The sequence below is a fragment of the Acanthopagrus latus genome, chromosome 2, assembly GCF_904848185.1.
Source record: "Acanthopagrus latus isolate v.2019 chromosome 2, fAcaLat1.1, whole genome shotgun sequence".
Classification (NCBI taxonomy): domain Eukaryota; kingdom Metazoa; phylum Chordata; class Actinopteri; order Spariformes; family Sparidae; genus Acanthopagrus; species Acanthopagrus latus.
In genome coordinates, this window is record NC_051040.1 from 4,888,729 (window position 1) to 4,904,023 (window position 15,295).

The 15,295-nt window shown below is 42.2% G+C and overlaps 1 protein-coding gene across 2 annotated transcripts in view; it reads right to left on the minus strand.

Annotated features, from left to right (window-relative positions):
• nectin1b (nectin cell adhesion molecule 1b) overlaps positions 1-15,295 on the minus strand; it is a 241,141-nt gene that overhangs the window by 43,673 nt on the left and 182,173 nt on the right. The gene's annotated exons all lie outside the window — the stretch shown is intronic.

Genomic DNA, 15,295 nt, shown 5'->3' on the forward strand with positions numbered 1-15,295 from the left:
GAGTAGACTGGATCCGGATGCAATTTCCCTGTTGTGGAGCCTCAGGCACTCAGCGCGCAGGATTTAGACTGTCACCTCCCAACACATAGAGGTAGTGCGAGCCATCTGGCGTGCAGTCAGAACGCTTTGTCTGCTTCTTATAACGCTGGACCATCATCAAACATTCAAGCTTTCATTTCCATACAAGGGTTTCGCATTAAGGCATCCCAATCACTACAATCTTCACATGTATGCACTGTTTTTTTTTTTTTCTTTTATTGTTTTTGCACAATGATACCCTCGCCGCCGCAGATAGCTCTGAAGTCTGTCGACGGCGCAGCAAAACAATTTGCGAGCTCACAATGTTACCGCCGCGCGAGAACGCTGAGCCAGGATCATTTTATCACAAAAGCAAGAGCTACCCTCTGCAGAAGTCAAGGCCTACAGTAAGTGCAGCAACAACACACCTTCAAATTCAATTAGCCCGAGTAAGATAGTGTAACCGTACCAGATAACTGCTGCTGGATGATTCAATTACTGCAGGGAATGTATTTTCAAGGACATGAATTACTGAGCGTTTGGGAACACGGCGGTGCAACTGTTGATTTAAATTCTATTTAGCACAAAAGTTTCAGTTCATCAGTGGTCGAGTGAAACTAAGTCAATTCACTGAACTTAAATAGGAATTGAGTTCTGCTACATTCTGGAGGCAAACATTGTACTTTTTACTCGACTGCGTTCATTTGATAACTTTGCAACAACAATTTGCAACATCTGCAATCTGCAGCATTTGTTCTGATGATCAGAAAAACGCTGAATATCAGATCTTATACTGGTCAGTTCATGGTGAACGTAAAAGTAGATGTAGAAGAAAATATTGTAATATGTACTCCACTACATTCATTTCAAAGCTTTAGTTGGCTTCAGTGTTTTCTCTCACTTGGCTAGAGGGTCTTAGGTCAGAGGGTGTCACTCACTGTTCAGATCGTAAAGCCCACTGAGGCGACACGTTCAAATTGTTTGTTTCATCGTCTGACTCACCGGATGTAGACTGTTGGTCCAGGCCTGCCACTGGCATTCTCCTCCCTCCCACTACCTGCTATACGTGAAGCAACACCAGCCTCTGAGTCAGCAGCCCACATGCTGGAAATGGTAAGTAACCTGGCTGCCAACTTATAAACCGAGACAAGCTAGCAGCTGTTACCTTCTGGCAGGGTTTAGTCATTTTAAAGCCAGGGTCTGCCCCCCCATGAGCAAATGTTCCACCAAAGCAAGTTCCCCCCAAGACTATTTTGGAGGGACACCACTGCTGCATCCGAGGCTAAACACCAGTTTACTGGTTTTAAGTAACCAGATGATCGATTCAGCTCGACCCCATTCCAGCCTTGACTTCCTCCACCACTGCACTTCATAACATAACATCTCCAAGCCACAACACAAGGATTGTTGATGGCATAAATAAACCCAAAGTATTTTTTAAGGGAACAATTTTTTTAGAAAAAAGGAGCGCTCTGACGGAGCGAGCTCCTGCCGAAACCACTCAAGGTCAAGACCTACTGCAGAATGAGAGGACAGGTGTGGAAACTGGAGTTCAGGTGCCCAGATGTCACCAGAGTTCGGGAAACATTAAGTGAACTTGCGAGCGTGACAGGCGGATGACTGACAAATATTTATGCCCGACCTTGGTTTTGTGCACTGTGGCTCTAATCTTCAGACTCAAATTTCTGTTGTGTTAGTGTTCTCTGATGTCGGCCATGAGTCCTGTGAAAGCAGCGTTCGGAAATCCCCCCGCGCTGCCCACAACAGGCAGGACGACATGAAGAGGGCTTTCTCTCTGTCTGTAGAATAAAATGTTGATTACCAACAGTAAAGGTGATGAGGACAACGTTATTGTACGCAGCAGCTCTCCGACTTCCTGCTTTCACAGCCACCAACAGTGAAAGTAGCAGCGGCACCTTCTGTAATGTCATTAAACTTGGAGAACAGCGAGAACGTGCAGATTGCAGGAAGTAGAGAACCTACCTCGACCCGCTGCACAGCGAGAGGAGTGAAACATAATGAAATGCCTCAGCTGTACTGTTTGTACTGATTTGATTTCAAAATGCATCTAAGTTAAGGTGTGTACGCCCTCTGCCAGGAAATCGCCTCTATTCAACAGGAAGTTATACATGTTATGTTTGTCAAAAGGACCAACTGCAGTTTGTGAGGAACATGTGGCCTTTGTATTGTATACAGGTGGAGATACAACCTGCTGTGCTTGTACTTTGATGGAGCATTTATTTCTGTTCCACACAACAGAGCCTGAATCTATGACTCAGAGTTAGCTGAATAATGCAGAACTTCATGTTGCCGCTAATGATGATAACTTACTTGTATTTAGGTTGTATTTTCATGAATCTATTTTACTTGATGTGGCAACATGCAACTTCTTGTTCCCAGGTGGTTTTGTTTTTTAGCGCTGTTGTTGCAAATACAACTGGACCATTTCCATCCTCCTAAACGTGGCGAATAACGAGGACACGCAGAGCAAAACATTTGTTAATTCAATCGTTAATCTGCAGTACAAATGGATCGCCAGCTAACTGTTCATGTGACACCAAGGTTTACAGGAGGCCGATGTAAATGCAGATGGTTTGAAGACGAAGCAGAAAGTGTCTATTGTCAGTTTAGGTGAATACGCAGAGCTTTCACCTGTACTATATATATATATATATATATACTGTATATATATATATATATATATATATATACTGTATATATATATATATATATATATACTGTATATATATATATATATATATATATATATATATATATATATATATATATATATATATATACTGTATATATATATATATATATATATATATACTGTATATATATATATATATATATATATATATACTGTATATATATATATATATATATATATATATATATATATATATATATATATATATATATATATATATACTGTATATATATATATATATATATATATATATATACTGTATATATATATATATATATATATATATATATATATATACTGTATATATATATATATATATATATATATATATATATATATATATATATATATACAGTATATATATATATATATATATATATATATATATATATATATATATATATATATATATATATATATATATATATATATACAGTATATATATATATATATATATATATACAGTATATATATATATATATATATATATATAGCTTGGTATTGCTCACCTGCTCATCTGCCCACCTGATAAATGTAACATATATTATATATACAACATATTGACTCTTCTTTTTGCTCTGTTTTGGCTCGTAGCATCTACAGCTAACTCATTTGTTTCCATACTTTAACTAGCTGCTAACTGTGTTTGTTGTTTGGTTCTGTGCTGGGAGGTTATATTAAGTGACTTGTAGCCATGCTTAATGATATCTAGAATTAAAACATTCTTAAAAAAACAAATCTCAGGAAAATCATTTAAATTTCCTGTGAGTGGCAAAATGGGCTGCATTTATACTCCACTTTTCTGATCTACTGACTACTCAAAGTGCCCTATAAATGAATGTTGTATAACATTAAAGATGTTGGCTGTAAATTAAATGATCTACATACTTCTTCCACAGCTGCAAGAAGGCAAAACACATGTCGAAAGCCACATAGATTATTGTCTTGGTGACTGCGGTGAGTAGGACCAGCATTTGAAGGAAAACGTGATCAAACCAAAAGAATCACAACACCCTAAACAATAGCTGCTAAGTATAAAATCAACCAACCCGTTGACCTCCACTGAGTAAATGCTGTTGTTCAGATATGTCTTGTAGCTGCTACTGAAAGATTGCTATTGATTTTCAATAAGTGTAATTCACCCATCCATGCGGCGGCTCTCTCTGTGCTGTCAGTCCACTACTGTGGCACATCTGAGCTGACAGACTTGACCTTGGCAGTTTTGTGGCTGCAGCTCCCTCAGAGGTGGCGGCAATCTTCATTCTTGTCACATCTGCTCCCCAGTGTTCACTGAGCTGCACCAGATGCATGAGCTGTTGTTGTTGTTTTTTCTGTGCTGCACAGTATATCCAAACATAGTCGAGGCGCACGGACCCTCCGTCGGCTTTCATCGGCTTTATGGCGTTCGGTTTGTGTCGGCTGGTGGCCCGAGGAGAATCAAATTTCGATTCGATTCGACGATTCATCAAGGCGGAATCATTGGCTGAGTGCGACCACGACCCAGCAGGTTGTTCTGTCTGCTGCAGAGTTCAGACGTGCAACCAGCCAGAAGTCTCATGGGATTTGTGGGGACAGAGTGAATAAGAGCGTTTGCATGTGATTATTACATATTCATTCCTCTGGCAGAGCCTTCAGATTCATATGCATCCTCCCAACAGGGGGTAGTTACTACTTTGAGGAGATCTGGCAACATTTTTTTATGGAGCAACAGCAACTGATCAGCTGAAGCCTGAAAATTGATTACTTCCTCACAGCTGCTTGTGGTCCTTTTGGAATAAATTCGAACTACATGCAGAGTGAAACAGCATTTCGGTGTCTGGACCATCCTAATGTGTGAAAACAGTGTAATCTCGAGCGCCAGCTGTACTCAATAGCCAAAACATGTGGGCTCTAGTGTTACCAGCCTCACATAGAACACGTTAGTCACACATACCATAGCAGGAAGAGTTCAGGTGAGAGGCCAAAGGGTGAGCAGCCTCCAGCTGGAACGGGCTTTGCCCACTCCAAATCCAATCTGTCACAGAATGCAGCAATGCAGGATTTAAATGGAAGCAGGTTTTTCTCAGCTGATTGCTGCCACGTACCTGCTGAGGCCTGGTGCGGTTCATCAAGCACTGGCATCGGGAAGACAATTCGCAGCTTAATGATGTCTTTTAAACGTACAGCCACCCCTGGCTATGTGACAAAAAGACGGTAAAAAGGAAGTGTATCGAAAGCCTGAAACTATAAGGAATCACACTGACGGTATTAAGAGGACATTTGAGTAGTGGTGCTTTGTAAAAATGTTCCAGTCATAAGTCTGATCATATTCCAAGAATGGATGTGGCTCCTGGCGCTCTCCCTCTCTCCCATCAGAAATTGTAATTGCTATCTCCTCCGCAGGGGCCATAATACTTTCCAGCAATACTGGGGAGTTTTCAAGTGGACAGATTGAGAGTCTGGCTACTAACCCACGCCAGCTCCACACCACCAATGCCAGTCTGAGAAGGCCACCTGTTCCAAATACCACAGTGACTGGTTTTCTACCTCGGCTCGCATTCGAGCGGCAGAGTGAAACAGTCAAGGTGTCTAGTTGCTTTTTATCTCTCTATTCATGAGTTGTACAGCTACCTTATGTGGAAGTAAATGCCCAGGCTGTTAGTAATTTATCTGGGGGAGATTTCTTTCTACCCTTTTTCCACATTGGGTAAATGCTGCAGGCCCCAATAAAAAGAAAGAAATGTGGTTTAATGGAGTTCATAAATCTGTATTTCATGCTGCCAACTCCAAGCGGCACATGCTGTTTTGTCTCCCACCCCTCCCCGAGTTGGTAATCTTGTTAAAGTTCAATGTTTCCAGAGCTGTCTCCTCTGGGAGCTGAGGTTCCTGATGTCATCCTCCTTTCCACAGTAGTTTACCCTCTGGAGGGGTCTGCATCCTATTTCACCTGCATTCACACTGACGGTCTGTTTCTGCAGCACCTCTCAGACCCGACATGTCAGAACTGAGACGCTGGAGCAGCCGGAGGCGATGGTGGCAGGAGGATTACGATGGTCTGTGATTGCTGTTCTACAGTGCTCCACAGAGGGCAGCACTTCATTAAGCACAAATTGTTAACACATGGGATGTGTTTATCAAGATAAAATTGGGCCTATTATGGACTTAACTGTTTCAGACCTGCTGGGCGGTGGTCAAAAACACCTGAACACAACATCATAACTGTATTTATTTATTTATTTATTTATTTTTTATCATATTTGTTATTTTGTTTCATCCACATTTTTTTATTTTTCACATCCTCTCGCAGTCAGGGACCAGATTTCGACTAATGGATGGATGTCGCCGCATGGATGAATAAACGCCTGCTGAGCCATTCTGCCTCACTTTATAGCCTCTTCAAATCCTGTGTAAACATTTTGCGACTCAATGGTACGTTAAGGCAATCTGGGGAAGTAATCACGAGCTTCCAATAATAAAAAAAAAAAAAAAAAACAGCACTTAGCATGCCTCCACGCTTAAACAGATGACACTCAGCGTCAGCACGGCGAGCTGGAGATCTCCATGTAACCACGCACACATCGGCTGGAAGCTCCTGGCGCACCGCTGAGTCCGACGGGGGTAGATGAAGCGGCGACAAGCGGCACCAAAGCCCCTGTCAATGAATATGAGATTGCGGGCTGCCAGGCTGATGCTGACGCCGTCGTGAGGTATTACCTCCCGTGACAGCCTAAATAACAACAGTTCTAATTAAAGAATGATTGGAATGGGTGGACCACTGCCTCCTAATGGGGGAATAAACCACAACATCGCTCCAGGAAGTGAATTGCACACATTTATTAACTTCAGGAAGCCGGTGGCGGCTGTCAAGATGTAATAGCTTACTTTTAAAAGCTACATAACTTTTCCATCCATCCTACTCACTGCAGCACTTTAATTAGAAAAAGATATAAACATATAGCAGAATTATATACAGTAGATTGTCCACTAGGCTGCTGTTGTTCTGGTTTATGGCGGGGAGATTTAAGTGTACAGCGGCTCCGAGGGTTGCAGGCTCCTCTCCCGTGCATCATCACTAATCTGAAAACAAGCTTTTGCTCCATAAAAAGAGCCGGGAGTGCAGCGTCGGTGATAGGGCTCCCACTCTGTTGCTCTCCGGCCCCTTTCATGCCCCAGCTGAACTCCTCTACGTGTTGAATGTTAATGTAACGGCTGCTCCCGGCTCTAAACCGAAGGAGCCGACGGGCTTATACAGATCTGCTCCCTCCTCTCCACCTTCTCCTACCTTCTCCTTCCGCGTAAGTAGAATTACTTCTCAGTGTCTCTCCCTGCCAGGCGGCGAGAGGTCACGGCTGTAATTTCCTCCGCGTGGTTAAAAGCTGACAGAGAAAACGGGGCCCAGTCCATCTGGCAATGTTCGAGAGCAGGTTTTCAATTTAGCAACACTCGGGCTGGTGAGTCTGCAGATCCCATCCCGAAGGCCGAGCGCTTTCACTGACCCCCCTCTCTGCTAAGCATGTGTGTGTCATCCCAAGCACACTCAAAATGTATTCAAATAACCTCTGAGAGGTCGAGCATCAGATCTGAAATACAATATATTTATATTCTCAGAGTGGACTCTTTGTGTTCTCTCTGGAAAATTACCATCAATTCTCTCATACCCACCGGCGGGCGTCTGGATTTAAGAGCAGGAATCTCTCTTTCTCTTTTGTTCTCTATATACTGCACAAATCTGAGGAATGAAGTCAAATGTCAAACAAATGAATCAAAACCTCCCGATGAAGATTATATTCTAATAACATCTGGTGATTAAGAATACTTTGTCATCACTCTGACACTTTATAACACCCGTAGATGAATCTCTCGCAGGGTTATTGTCGTCTGCACGGGCACATAAAGTCATGAGGTTCATCATTCACAATCATTGTCTCAGCCCTAATTAGAAATCATCTAAATGTTGAGATTGATCACATGCAAGTGTGTCGCACAATAGGTCCTAAAAAGTTGGTGAATCAACGGTCGTTTCCAGGTATGACTCTGATATAAGAGGAGCTCAGCGACTGAGAGTTATCTCACCTGAGATTGGTATTTTTATACAAAGAGGGGAACGTCTGTCAGAAACACTCCCACCTTCTCACCTTTCAAACCTGTTAATCACAGATGATATTTTCTGAATTCTCTACTCCATCGGCAATACTCGAATGCTCAAATGTCACGGGCTTTGTAACTCCAAAGGAATAATTCAAGAAAAAAAGAAATAATAACAATAATTTAGAGTTGGTGAAGCATTGAGCCAAAACTCAAAATGCACTCCAACTCAGCCCAGTCACCCGAGGAAAAGTTGGCAGTTAATGTTTGTGCAAACCGCTGATCTGTTCAGATCTGAATGTTTCTTTTATGTTCTGAGGCGGATGGGATAGCAGCTAGGTGGAAAAAGCAGCCAAGCCAATGACCCCAGTTCAGGACTGCGTTTCAACATTTCTAATTCAGATTATTTGGAAATCTCTGGACATTTTCCAGCCGTGTTTGTGGCAACAAAACCAGGTATTTTAAGCCAACACGTGACCTTTTTCCTTAACCTGAGCAAAGTGGTTATTGTGCCTAAACCTAAAGTAAGCACTGTTATTCACTTGAAAATGACAGTCAGACTGACTGATGCAGAACAGCCTGCAACCCGGCCTAAGGCCAGTACTTCTTTCCTGCTATTTTGAGGAAAATGAGACCAAGCAGACAAAGCTCCTTGAGAGGTGACCATCTGAGAGATAACCATCTTTTCTGTCTTCATCAGTTTAGAGCAGAGACAGAAATAAACAAACGCCCTCTAACACAGCAGGACCTCTTTGCTGATACTTAAAGTTTCTAAAGTTTATTCTGGATGTTAGAAAAATCTTCCAAATTGGACGTGAGCACATTAAAAAAGTACTGATGCGTAGCCGTGAATAATTCATGTTTTGTGAAATGATGTCTTCCCAGAGCCAATCGGATGTCTCATCCCTGAATTTAGGAACAAAATTGGCATCTTCACAAAAACTGATAAATCTTCTGGAAGCAGCAGCACATCTCCTGCAATGATTCATGATTGGCTGTGATATGACATAGCATCAGTGCTAATAAATACATGATTGTAGATCATATGTCTCCGTTCAGAAGCTTATTTCAGTGCAGAAATACTGCAGATTTTCATCCAGAGAACATAATGTTCTCTTAGAGTCATAGGTGGAAAGTAGCCATTATTATCTTGTGAGAGGCATTTCATCCGCACAGCTAGCACAGTCACACAGACCCCAACATTTGTAGGGGCTTTTGTAATTACATGTAGATTGGTAGTTCTGCTGCTGGTTAATTGGCCCTTAGGTCGCACCGATTATGAGTCATAGAGCTCAGTTGTGCCGTGCTGGTCTCGGTGTGGAAGCTTTTAGGCCAGCGTGACTGAATGTTCTTACATCGCTTGAACGCTTTATGTTTTTACTTCCTGTCCACTATCTGCCCTCAACCGTTTTAACTAATACCAATTGGTGTTTTGTATATTTGAATTTCTATCTTAACTGGTTTGCTTTTGACAGTTTGTTTGAAAAGAGTGACTCCTTCAATTTGATTCCCCGAGTCTCAAATCTACCGACTGTTTAGCGGAACAGGACAGATAAAGTGACGAGATCAAGAAATACGACAGCAGTTTACTCCTGTAAGCCTGTTTGTCTGGAGGCAGATTTATGAGAGGATGCTGCTTTAGTAGAAACAACAATGAACCTCACAACTAATACCTGGTTATGATTACCCATCATGACTTACCAAGCAAATTGTTGTTCTGTGTGCTGCTTGATGGAGACATTGTACAGCCCTGATGTAAGTCACGTTGTGTTTCCAAACTCAAAATGAATTACAAGAAGAAAAGAACTCAGTAAGAGGACTCTGGATGATGTTAAAGCTACAGAAGAACAGTTTTGTTGATCCTAAGGGCACTATACAACTCAACTGTGTGAGTTAAAGAGGGGAACATCTAAAACTATGCTCTCTGCCAAAAAGAAAAACCCAAAAAACAACACTGTGTTCGTTACTGAAGATGAATCAGCACAAGGTCCGAAGTTTCCTGTTTTCTGTTTCTGTTTCTGGGAAGCAAAGTGTCATGTAGCCAGACTTCCACAGTACTGTGTCAGCGTCCACACCGTCACCCTGATACAGAGGAAATAACTGGTTCTGGTTCTGGTATGTTTGTGTTCCTTTAAACCAGATGTGTGACTCAAGTTAAGTCAGAGGTTGTGTTAAGTCAATCTGAGTCATTATGAAGAGAAAAGAAAAGGTATGAGTGCCTGTGTCATTCTGATAGCATTGGCCTTAATAATGACTGAATGTATTATTATTATTATTGATAGTCAGTTAAACATATGTAATAATACAAAATATAATTAAAAAAACAAAACAAAAACGTTATTGAAGCTTCTTTAATTCTCGAGTTCTACTTCAATCAACACTAAATTTATTCATAAAACACGTTTGGCAACAGTTGGCCAAAGTGCTGTACAGTCAGAAGTAGCAGAAAAATATCAAATAAACAATGACGATTCCTTTGAGTTATCATAACTGAAGTCAAGCCGTCCAAATCCAAGTCAGGTCGCTAGTCACCTTATTTTCTGTCAAGTTGCAAGTCATCTAAACGCTTCCACAGCTCTGCTTCGGACCAATCACTATCGACTTAGGCGGCACAATATGCCAGCAGGAGACCAAGATGCAGCAACAAAAGAAAAGTTAACAACTGCTTGTCTACATTCCTGCCAGGTTAGAGTCAGCAAAACGTACCGTTTTCAGCATGTAGGTGGCTAGCTGCGGGGTCGCTGTTTCCCTGAGCTGACAGGATGCTGAATGCAGTAAACACGCAGCCAATGGCAGCATACGTGTGGTGATTCAGACGGGGGGGAATCGTGCTCACGCTCACATACTGTACATCGATCAGACTGAAGTGGAGGAAAAGAAAACATCTTCTCACTTGGTGATTCTGAAAGAAAACCCGAGGCTTGAAGCATCCTATCCATATTAATAATAGAACAATAAGATCAATCAATATGCAGTGAATATAATGGCTGTAAGTGAGCCAGAACAATTACACTGGTAGGCACAGCCTCCCCGCTGCTTGACTGGAATGCAGATTCCACAGACTGGCACTAATGTGCAGTTCATTGTGGTTTATGGAGAGCCAGGTTGCTTTAAGCGCTCCACAATTGGTTGTTTCCGCAGTGCTTGAGATTTCAGGCAAACACTTCTGTGAAGGCGTGATGGCGGTGGGGGCAATCGATGGATGGATGAAATGCTTTCATCCAGGATCCCTCGCTCCCACCGAGGAGGGAGCCGAAGACCAAAACCCAGCATGAGAGCATACTGGATTTTGCAAGTGGAAATAAACCCCTTAAAATTCACCCCGGGGGGAATTCTCAGGATCGCAACAATCCCCACCTCCACTGCTAAGAAAACACCGTTATGACGCCAGTCTGTTATTGTCTCAAAAAGTCAGATCCCCACATGAAGCTGAAATCTGGTCTCGGACATGAGAAAAGCAACACAAGTGTCTCTGACAGGTTCTAACGCTCGAGCAGAGTCCATTAAAACTGTGCTGATGCAGCAAAGAATGACCGCTGGGACGTATGTGACCCTTCACCACAAACCGCAATTTTCTGGTTGTTACGGCCAATGAGGAGGAGAGCTATGTAAGATTTCTGCCACGAGGGTCAGCCAACAAAATCACTGAGCGATCTCAACGGATGATTTAAGTCTCCTTGTATTCATAGTGAAACTGAGACGGAGGTCCACATAGTTGAACATTTTGGAATATTTCTACTCCTCTCTAATGTGCTAGTATGTGGTGGTATGCTGAAATGCACACATATTTTTCAATGACAAACTGCTTTATAAGGTCAGTGGGCTAATTCAAACCTGACCCACCTTTTGAAGTCTGCCTCGGGGTTTTAACGTTAAAAGGAGGAGTCATGTCCTCTTCGTGACTGACAAGAGAGAAAAAAAAAATCTCTCCCCTCACTCGCAGAAGCTGCAGATCTGCTTCAGACCACGTAACAGGGGTGACTATTGTGATTCTGCACGCATACCATCACCCCCTCACCCCAGCCAAGCACAGCGCAGCTCCGAGCACACACTGCTTAGACAGACACCAGAGTTTCAAAGGCATCTCATCGAGCTGCTGAGGCTACTTACTTCCACCGCTAAATACTGCCAGGGAATCTCAAGACTCTGCTGCGGTCACTGAAAATTATCTGTGGTGGGAAATCTGTGAGGGGAAAGAGTACAGGGAGGAGAAGAACAAGAAGAAAAAGATCCTCCAAAGAAATTAAAGTTGTGCAAGTCCTTGGAAACAGAATAAGGGCAGTCAAAGAAAAAAATATTTTTTTGTACAACAACGTTGCAATTACCTTGAGAAGCGTCATATTGAGGATGGGTTTGTACTTGTTTGGATACAAATGCATGTTGCTACAATGCACACAAACCTGACGATACAAAAAACTAACCTTGCCCATTGTACGGGATTGGTTACAGAAAAGCAAAAGCTACCAGGTTTAAACCTTTACACATTCGCCTCCTTTGGACTCAGTTTGTTACTTTTGGAAAACCGCTCGGTTGTGGCAAAACAGAAAGAAGGAGGAAAAAAGGAAAAATATGTCAAAACGGCGCAGTAAAAACATACTTTATTATTCTCCAAGAGCCCAGGGAACACACACACACACACACACACACACACACACACACACACACACACACACACACACACACACACACAGACACACAGTCCCTCCCAGAATCCAAAGCAAACACAGCTAACCTTAACCCTACCTTGACAGCAGCGACACAGTTCAGTTATGTCCATGAAGACTGAATAAAGCTTTAGACGCGTGATGATTCTTCACATCACAGCTTCATATTTCATCTCAAGGTAAAAACATTATGCTTTTTTTCCCCCCTCCTGCTCGTGCACATGGAAAAATGTGAAACACTGGGATATGATTTGAGGACGCTGCATGTATTGTGACTGTCGCGGATTCAAAGTTCATCCAATTCAACCGTGTGACACGCGAAAAAAACAACGACTAATCTTATTTGAAAAATGCATAAATTATTGAATTGTATGCAGTGAAACACTCCAGAGGCTGAAGTTAAAGCTGGCAGAGTGAAGAGCCCCACTTTGTGAGCGGGTGTGTTCAGTCTGGGCTGCTACATGTCTGAAAACTTGTTATGCCCCCGATGCTGCATTAATTACAGATCAGAGTGTCGCCACCAGCCATCGACTCTGTGAGAGGAGATGATAAACACAAATGCAAAGTGGAGCTTTGACTGGTAATTGTGCAGGAATCAGGAGAACCGCTCTGGAGACAAGTCGCTAAACGGTCCCATCCACAAAGTGTTACCATGTGGAGGTTCGCGGCGCCATTTACAACCAAATGTTTCTTTGTTCAGTTCCACTGGAGCTGCAACAGTGTAATTTCAGGGAGGATTGGAAGCGGAGACCCCAGTGGGTAAAACCAGATGCACAGATGATCCAACCAGGCTGGGGGAGTATTCGGTTTTGGGAAGCTGAGGTTCTCAACGCGTTCCTGAAAACAATAATGGCTCCATAAATACTTTTGTTAGACATCTTTTCTCAGTTGTTGTACAGTCTTTCATCTGGGCCTTTTCAGCAGGTTTTACCAGCCTGATTATTTTATTTTCCTGAGGTGAGACGCAACAACGCCTCTGGAAATACTGCACTAATCACAGACTAGTTGCAACCAGATTGAGTGTTACTCAGGCTGTTGTTCTGTTAACTTCTTGTGTGTTAGTGTGTGGTGTTGGCAGTACTCGGTTTGGGATGCTGATCTTCTGTTGGTTAATGGTTGATCTGTTGTGCCACACAGCCACATCTGACATCTCTGTTTAGTTATTTGCTGAACATGACATTTGAAATGAGCTCCCCCTCATGAGCCAATTTAACCACTGGACTATTTTGTGTTTTATAATTTGTACTATTCCCCCTCCTGAAGCAGCCTTAGCTTGCATTTAGCACACAAACACTGCAGCCAGGTAGCCAGAAGGAAATGTCAGCATCGTACATTTTCTGCAAACTACAGATATGTTCAATTTGTATTAAACATATCATATCAACATTTTGAGTCACAAGTCCAGAAAGTCCCACTTTTGACTCAAACCTAATATTCTATATAATACTGTCTTGTAGTTAATGAGACTCCAGGACCTTTTCCAGCCATGTTAGCAGCAACAAATACTGGATATCTTTAATTTGGGAAAATTGCAGGCAAGAAAAACCCCAAATATTTTTGACAAGATGTTATACAATTTCTGGCTGATTTTGCATCAGCCCGAATATGATCTTTTCCTAACCCTAACCATGTGTTTTTTGGGGTTAAACCTTCATGATTATCATCACCTCAAATTGAAAAACGAAGCTAAAGAAATATAAGATCGCAGTCTGTGGTTTGCAGAAACGTGCACTGATAAGCCTTCCTCTGGTTAATGGTTTGGTCCATGCACAGGTGTTCAGACTGATCCCAGAACTCACTGTGAACCTTTGTTCTCTCTGTCATTATGTCCATTATCTCCTCGACTGCCTCTGCTCTCAGTTTGTCTCGAACAGCATCAGCTGAAGCTCTCAGGATTCAACTTCCAAGGATCCATCTTGTCCTTGGACCACTAAAATGACCTTCATGTTAAGTTTGAATACAGTTTCACCTGTACCCCTCTAAATACAACTTCTGCTGCTACCTCAAAACAGCGCAGGAGAATGAAGCATTTTTTCTGCTTAAATGCTCACATTTTTTTTTTTTTTTTTTCACTGAGGCTATGACATGTTTACTCTGATTTTACCTTGGACCAATTTCTTGCATAGTTCTGTTCCTTTGGTAGAAAGGCCTTCTAAGCTTCCATTTACTTCCACTGTAACGGGTCAACGGCTAAAATCCCAAAGAGATACTTCAAACCCTGCACTCTACTTGGAAATATACCAGTAGGAGTCTCCTGCTTGTGCTTTGTGTGAACTAACCCTTTAAAAATCCCCACTGCTCCTTCCTGTTTATACGACTTAAAGAACCATTGACTTTCAGAGTGTAGCTCGATGATTAATCTTAACAACAGAGCGACTGATAGAGAAGCTGCGGTACGATCCAGTTAGGCTCACCGCTCCCCGTCGGCTGATCTCTTTCAGACGACTTGATTGCTCCCCTTGGATTATCTGGTGCGAAAGCATGACCACAACTGCCGGAACCTGCGTGCACGATGTGCATGCAAGTGTGCGCTTTAATTAAAGTTTCAGGAGGACTTGGAAAAGTTTAATTTAGCGACGGCAGGGTGAAAAATTGTCTCGTTTTCTTGTCTTCATTTCTGTGTCGCTTCTTATCTTCCTTTAAGCTCGGCCACTGCACAGGTTATCTCCAAATTACCAACAGAACTCATTTATTCTTCAATTGAATTAGGTCCTGGAGAGAAGGCCCGCACAACCATCTCTCTTTTATAAAACAACCCACCAACAGTGGCTATCCACAGCTACAATGATTAGACCGCAGCATGACCTGGATCAAACACCTCTATCAAAAGCAGCTG